Source organism: Trichechus manatus, unplaced genomic scaffold (genome assembly GCF_000243295.1).
Source record: "Trichechus manatus latirostris isolate Lorelei unplaced genomic scaffold, TriManLat1.0 scaffold00265, whole genome shotgun sequence".
Taxonomy (NCBI): domain Eukaryota; kingdom Metazoa; phylum Chordata; class Mammalia; order Sirenia; family Trichechidae; genus Trichechus; species Trichechus manatus.
This window is the reverse complement of record NW_004444201.1, coordinates 2057076-2065126: the sequence shown is the minus strand read 5'-3', so window position 1 is coordinate 2065126 and position 8051 is coordinate 2057076. Positions and strand designations below refer to the sequence as shown.

Sequence of the window (8051 nt, the reverse complement as noted above, 5' to 3'; positions counted from 1 at the left end):
TAGGCTTTATATTCAGGTCTTTGATCCATTTTGAAGTAGTTTTTGTATACGGTGTGAGGTATGGGTCCTGTTTCATTTTTTTGCAGGTGGATTAGCGGGTGAATTTTTGTCAGTTCAAATCTGTATTTTTTATATGTGGGTAACAAAATTTTTTTGTGTATTATTGGGAAATGGGTTAAATGGCCTTATAGTTTCTAACCCATTTGTCTTTTGACTTTTCTCCATTGATCATTCTCAGCAGTTTTGCACAGTGCTTGGCCTGTGGTAAGTTCCAAATTTTGATCTGGTACTGTTTGTCTGATATGGTAGCTTTATTGTAAAACACTTTTTAAAAAATTAAAAAAAAATTTTCAATTACTTTTTCACTGAAGTATAAATGAAGTACTTCTAAGGTGAAAATTTGATGGGTACTCGTTTTCCCTGCACTACCCTCTCCCTTTTTTCTGATGCACCTCACCACACTTTTATTGTAATTGCTCCTGATTATTGACTTGATGTCTGAGATGAGTTCAGAATCTTACGTTGAAAGCACTTATTACAGTTACAGCACTTCTTGTGCCTCTTTTTATGGTTCACTTACGTTTGCGTAAGCAGTAGTCAATATTTAGTGCTGCAGCATCATTGTAATAGCTTCTTAATCTTCTTCATTGATGTTCCCCCAGATTTTCTCCCTTTAGCTATGATCTAGGCTAATGACTTGAATTTTTGAAACACAGATCTGATCAGGTTCTGTTATTGCTTAAAAGTCTTCTGTGGTTCCCTGTTGTCTGTAGGTAGTTTGCCCTCTTCTTTGCCTCTTGCCCACCTCCTCCTGGCACACGCACTCCGTTTTAGGAGGCCTGGAGTGCTCCCTAGAGGGTTCTGATGCACGTCTCATGTTTCCTACCACAGGATGAAGGCCAGATCTTTATCAGCCACAGAAGGTCCTCCAGCAGCTGCCTCAGCCTTCTTCTTCTGTCATGGTTCCATGAAGGTCAGAAACTCTGACATCATAGGCTTCTGCACATGCTATTCCTTTTTTTCTAGAATACCATTCAACTTCTTAGCTATGCCATTAAATCAGTTCATCTTTTCAAAGGCCCAATATAGATGTCTTGAGAATTTCTAGGCATATTTTTATCATGCCCCATCCACTCATTGTCCCGTTTTTTGTAACATTTTGCATTTATTTTCTCGTAGTACTAGCTGTAGTTTATTTGCTTTTGCAGCTGGTCTCTCCTGCCCCAACACAAACTTATAGTCACTCAGTAGATTTTTGTTGAATGAATGATGGCGTAAAGCAAATAATTATTCAACATTGACTCAGTTTTGATTGACACATTTGGTTGAGCATTTACATCATTTAATTTGTACAGAACATGCAAACGAGCAATTCAAATAATATTCCTGAATTGTTTTAGGAAATTAATATTCTACTAAATACTTGTTCACATGAGAAAATGAGATTTATTAATGATTTTACTATATGTCCCAAATCTCTTTTTTTTTCTTAATGTGTGTGTATGTGTATTCATTCCCTGGTTCATTTTTTTTCTTTTAGACATTTCTATTTGGATGTCACCCTCCAGTCTCAAACTCAGCATATCTTAACCTTACTCACTAAACTTGATCCCCCTCCCGATTTCAATATTACATCTATTGAAGTTTTCTGGTGTCAGCTTCTTGTAAGCCACTTAGGTTTCTCTGCATTATCTTTTAACTCTTACCTCTGCATCTGATCAGTTACTGAGTTTTTGGCCATTGACTGTGTTCCTGGCATGTTAGTACTAGTGATGAGAGGCTGAATAAGACAGGGTCCCAGTCCACCAATGATTAGGATATAATGTTTAGTGAATATATTAATAAAGTAATACAATAATAGTGGCATATCTAGGACATCCTGGGAGTACAGAACATTTCTCTTGCATATGTCTCTTAATTTTCACTTTGGCTACCACCAACTTTTTTCAGGCCTTCATTATATGTTTTGATAATTTTAATAGCTCCTCGTGCTTTAACTCTTTTGTCATTCCAGTTCCTCATGCACTTTGGCAGCAGCGTAGATTTCTTAAAACAAAACTGTGTGTCTTTCTTTCTACTGCTCACAGAATGAAATGTAAAATATATAAAATCTGAAATTCAAAGCATTCCACCCAGACTTAACCTTTCTTGTGTTCTGCTACACCAGCTGTCCATTCCAGGAAAACTCTTCAACATTCTCTTCCAGACATACTTCACACTCTTCCATCTCTGCTTTGATTTGTTTGAATCATTTCCTTTCTCAACAGTGTCTTTCTCTTGCTTCCTCTACTTAATGTATGGTGTTCATCATCTGACATAGCTCCTGATTGATAAGCCCGTTGTGATCCTTTTAGTAGATCATCCCCATGTTCTTGATAACCTCTCTTCCTCTGGTTTCTGTGACATCACTCTTTCCTGTTTCTCTGTCATATCTGTTCTTTCTCGGCTGTCTTTACTGATTCCTGTAGCTTGTTGTGCATGTCTCCTGGGGTTTCAATCTAACATCTGTTTTTCTTAATCCTCTCATGTTTTCTTGGACACATATTTTTTTAAAATAATTAATTTTGTTGTTGATAATACACACGGCAGAATGTGCACCAACTCAACAGTTTCTATATGTATAATTCAGTGACATTGATTACATTCTTCAAGTTGTACAACCGTTGTCACCCTCCTTTTCCAAGTTGTTCCTCCCTCATTCACATAAACTCACTGCCCCTTAAGTTTCCTATCTAATCTTTTGGGTTGCTGTTGTCAGTTTGATCCCATATAGATAATTCTTTAAAAGAGCACAATGCCCAAGGCAGACATTCTTTACTAGTTAAGCTAAACTATTATTTGGTTTTAAGAAGACTTCAGGAAATATTTTTGATTTAAGGTTTAAAAATTGTCTCAGAGTAGACTTTCAGGGTTTCATCCATCCTCCAGGGCTCCAGAAAGTGGATTCCATGGAAATTTGAAATTCTTTTCTACATTTTCTCCCTTTTGATCAAAGATTCTTCTATAGAATCTTTGATCAAAATGTTCAGTAATGGTAGTCGGGCACCATCAAGTTCTTCTGGTCTCATAGCAAAGGAGGCAGTTGTTCATGGAGGCAATTAGCCACATATTTCATCTTCTCCTCCCATTCCTGACTCTCCTTCTTCCTCAGTTGCTCCAGGCAAATAGAGACCAATTTTTGTACCTTAGATGGCTGCTTGAAAGCTTTTAAAACTCCAGGCATTATGCAGTGAACTAAGAAATAGAACAGGAGCAATAAACACGATATCAGGTCAGTTAACTGGGATGTCTCATGACTTCCAAACCAAGAAACCAAAACCCATGAGATGTTTGGTTGTACATAAGCAGCCTCAGTAGCTCTTTTTTTGCTGTTGTTGTAAATATATCTGTCACACAACTTTTGCCAATTCAGCTTTTTTACAACTTATTGACAGTTACATTAATCAGCTTTACAACCCTACCCTTAACCAATGTGATATTTCCATCACCGTTACCCCCTCCTCCTCCTCCCCCTCCCTCCGACCCCTGGTAACCAGTAATAAGCATTGGTCTCTGTACATTTGCCTGATCTTGTCATTTTATATAAGTGAGGTTATATAATATTTGTCCTTTTGTAGTTGACTTATTTCACTCAGCGTAAATGTCTTTAAACTCTATCCATGTGGTAGCATGTGTCAAGACTTCATTTCTCTTTCTGGCTGAGTAATATTCCATTGCATGTATGTCCAGTGCTTTGTTTTTCTGTTCATCTGTTGATGGGAATTCATTTCCACCTGCTGGCTACTGTGAATAGTGCTGCAGTGAACATTGGTGTATATATGTTTGCATTGCTGCTTTCAAATCCCTTAGGTATATTCCTAGCAGTGGATTTGCTGAGTCATATGGTAGTTCTATGTTTAGTATTTTAAGGAACTGCCATGCTGTTTTCTACAACGTCTGTACCGTTTTACGTTCACAGTTGGTACCAGTTTCCAAACACGTGTTATTTTGCATTATCTGATTTCTGTGCTCTTTTCTTTAGCCCACTTTCTCTCCTGAGCTCTGCAGCCCTTTAGTTTGCTACTTAGAATGCCCACCTGAATGTCTAGCAGGAAACTTGTAACTTAATACATCAAAAATTAACCATTTTGTGTTCTCCAGATCCATGTATCTGCCTTGTTTTCCTGTTTCAGCAATCAGTCACTCAGTTGCCACCAGTCACTCAGTTGCCCAAATTATAAATTTGGGAATCATCCTGACTTCTGTTCCCTTATTTTTCATTACTTATCACCCTCTGCTGATAGATCTGTACCCTATCCATTTCTACTGTTGTTTCCTTGGATTAGGCTCTAATTTCCTGAGTTTTTGTTAGTTGTCATTGAAGCAGCTTTGACTCGAGGCGACTTTATGTATTATAGAATGAAATGTTGCCTGGTCTTGCACCATCTTCATGTTCACTGGTATGTTTGAGTCCAGTGTCGTGACTCTTGTATAGTGCCTTCCATCCTTGAGGGTTCATCTTCAACACTATATTGAACACTGTTCAGTTGTGCTCCATAAGATTTTTATTGGCTAATTTTCAGAAGAAGATCGTCAAGCCTTTCTTCCTAGTCTGTTTTAGTCTGGAAGCTCAGCTGAAACATGTCCACCATAGATGACCTAATGGTATTTGAAATACTGGTAGCCTAACTTCCAGCATCACAGCAACACGAAAGCCACCACACCACAGTACAACAAACTGATGGGTGGTGGAATTTCCTGAATAGATCATTGTAAAGGGCCTTTCAAAGTAATCCTTCTGCCTGGTCCTGTGTATTCAGTATAACATTTACTCAGGAAATGCAAGTTTGTTATATCCAATAGGAATACCAAAGGCAAAATAGTTTCAGGTCTGCCATCCTAGAATAGTGCTTAAACTGTGGGCCACTACTTGTATATTAACTAAAAGCCAGTTTCCGAAATGTCTGTACTAGATGCATTGTATGAAATAATTTCTGTTTTTTATTAGAAATTTAGTTAAGGATCAAGAAGATGATTTGTTAGGATTGGAGGGAAAAAGCAAGAAAAGATGTATGGAAACGAGTCTTGCTGGGGTAAGTGCCAGAAGTGATTTATGTGACATTTTCTTAATGAGCTAGAAAGGAGATTGGAAGTTTGCAGGTAACACTTGGTGTTCCAAGTGTCCAAATGCCAGTTAAAGAGCAAATAATTACAGGAATATCTTGAGACTGTGAGATGACAAAATGAGAGCGTGACAGAGTAGAAATGCCTCATGGGTTTTCTTGGCTGTAATCTTTATGGAAGCAAAGATCACCAGGTCTTTGTCCCGTGGGGCCACTGAGTGAGTTTGAACTGCCAGTCTTTCAGTTAGCAGCAATTAACTGTTGTGCCACCAGGGCTGCTGCTTCAATGCCTTATCTGCTCTTTTATAGCTCAGAAGTGATTGATTTAAGAAACACCCTAACCTGATATGGCCTCATTAACATAAACAAAACTATTTCCTAGTGGGATTACATCCACAGATGTGTTGTTAGGTGCCTTCCAGTCCATTCAGACCCAGGGACCCCATGGTATAGAGTAGAACTGCCCCACACACCAGGTCTTTCTCCTGCAGAGTTACTGGCTGGGTGTGAACCAACAACCTTTGGGTTAACAGCCAAATACTTAACTGTTGAGCTACCAGGATTCCTTTCTGCAGGTGTAAGGGTTAGGATTTACAGCACATTTTTGGAGGATACAATTCAATCCACAGCCCTGCATTTTTAATTTAATTTTAAACCTTTTACTTGGAATTAATTTTTTTCTTATGGAAAAGTTATAAGAATAAGAATAGTACAAAGAATATCTGAATATATTTTTTACCTGGATTCACCTACTGATATTTTATCTCATTGGCCTCATCATTTGTGTGCATATACATGTGCCAAGCATTTGAGAGTAAATTGCATACATAATGACCCCTTACTCCTAAATTCGTCAGTGTCTGTTTCCTAACTTACCACTGTATGTACGGTTAGAGACTTCACTGAATTTAACATTGATGAGATAGTTTAATCTACCGTTTGTATTCCTTTTTTTTTCAGTTGACTCAGTCTCCTTTTAACATTCCCCCCCTCCCCCCCACAGACTACTTTTTTTTTTTTTTTATTGTACTTCAGGTGAAGGCTTACAGAACAAACAGTCTCTCATGAAACAGAAGTACACATGTTATTTTATGACATTGGTTAACAACCCCACAACATATCAACCCTCTAACTTCTCAACCTCTTTTTAGTTTTGATGAAAATACACATAGCTAAAGATACACCATTTCAAAAATTTCTACATGCACAGTTCAGTGACATTGACTATGCTCTTCCAATTGTGCTGTTATTCTCACTTAAGATGAAGGCTTACAGAACAAGGAAGTTTCTCATTTAACGGTTACTACAAATGTTGCCCTATGACAATGGTTAACAATCTCACAACACATCAACAATATCGTTACTCAACCTTGGGTTCCCTATCATCAGCTTCCTTGTCCCCTTCTGCTTTCTGGCCCTTGTCACTGGACTCCTGTACCTCGTTAGTCTCATTTGGTTTTACGGGGCTGTCCACTCCCAGGCTAAACAGTGAACCTCAGAGGTAACCTCACCACTGAGCTAAAACGGTGTCTGGGGGCCATACTCTCAGGGTTTCTCCAGTCTCCTTTAGGCCAGTAAATCTGGTCTTTTTTTTGTGAGTTAGAATTATGCTCTACATCCTTCTCCAGCTCTGTCCAGAACCCTCTGTTGTGATCCTGGTCAGAGCAGTCAGTGGTGGTAGCCAGGCACCATCTGTCTGTACTGGACTCAGTCCGGTGGAGGCCTTGGTAGCTGTGGACAATTAGTCCTTTGGACTAATCTTTTCCTTGTATCCTGTTCTCTTCATTCTCCCTTGCTCCCTAAGGGATGAGACCAGTGGAGTATCTTAGATGGCCACTCACAGGCTTTTAAGACCCCAGACACTACTCACCAAGGTAGAATGTAGACCATTCTCTTTATAAGCTGTGTCATGCCAATTGAGCTAGATGTTCCCCGAGACCACGGTCCACAGAGCCCTCTGCCCAGCAATTCAGTCCCTCAGGGAGTTTGGATGTGTCTATGGGGCTTCCATGACCTTTCCTTGTACAAGTTGTGCTAGTTTCCCCTGTATCGTGTACTGTCTCACCCTTTACCCAAGATACCACTTATCTATTGCCTATTTAGTATTTCCCCCCCCATTCCGTGGTAACCAACAAAGATTGTTACATTTTGTGTGTGAACTTTTTCATGGGTTTTTACAGTAGAGGTCCACAGACTACTTTTTAAGGAGCAGAGAATGAATCATGATTTTTGGTAGAAATTTTCTATTAAGGGTTGAAAGAATCATAAAGTTGAGTTCCACTTTTACTCCACATCTGTCCCTCCCCCCAGTCTTTTCCATCTCAGAAGATATCAGTGCCGGAGTTCCGGCAAGATGGCGCTCTAGGCAGAAGCACCATGCTGTCCCTCCACAGCAAAGATCCGAAAAACTAAGCCAAACAGAGAATGCAACAATCCTGAAACCCTAGAACATCAAATGAAGAGATAAAGAACTCAGCCGAGCACCAAATGGAGTGAGAATACTGACAGAGAACGGAGAGCGAGAAGAGATTCATGCAGAGGTCCCCTACCAGCCAACGCAGCGCAGATCCACCATATTGGACTCCTATCAGAGACCAGCAAATGGGGGTACAAGAAAGCAGCCTCATGGAGCGTCTAGTGGGAGACAAAACAGCCGGGACGAAACAAACAAATCTACAATCAGTAAACGAGAGAAATAACTACTGAATGCCCCAAAAACAGCAAACAATATCAAAACATTTACAAAAACAGGACAGGATACTTCCAGTAGGCATCCAAATTAAAACACCAGATGACTCTCCTCTGGAAGAAAATGCACTAGAAGTACCTGATAGGGAATTTAAATCTCTAATACTCGGAATTTTCCAAGAACTGAGGCAAAAAGCTGACAAACATGAGAAAAAAATAGACAAATTCATGGAAAATACAGACAAAAAATTGGAAGAATTC

General features: G+C 39.3%; 1 protein-coding gene across 8 annotated transcripts in view; it reads left to right on the top strand.

Annotated features, from left to right (window-relative positions):
• The window catches only part of CCSER2 (coiled-coil serine rich protein 2), a 285551-nt gene that overhangs the window by 16498 nt on the left and 261002 nt on the right, over window positions 1-8051 (top strand). For 2 of the 8 annotated variants that reach the window (XM_023724847.1, XM_023724848.1), the window contains one exon: window positions 892-973. The exons of 5 other annotated variants lie outside the window; for them this stretch is intronic. The gene's annotated coding sequence lies outside the window, so the exon portion shown is untranslated. Of the gene's footprint in view, window positions 1-891; window positions 974-3815; window positions 5073-8051 lie in introns of those variants that run through there. One more of the 8 variants, XM_023724851.1, reaches the window with a different exon arrangement.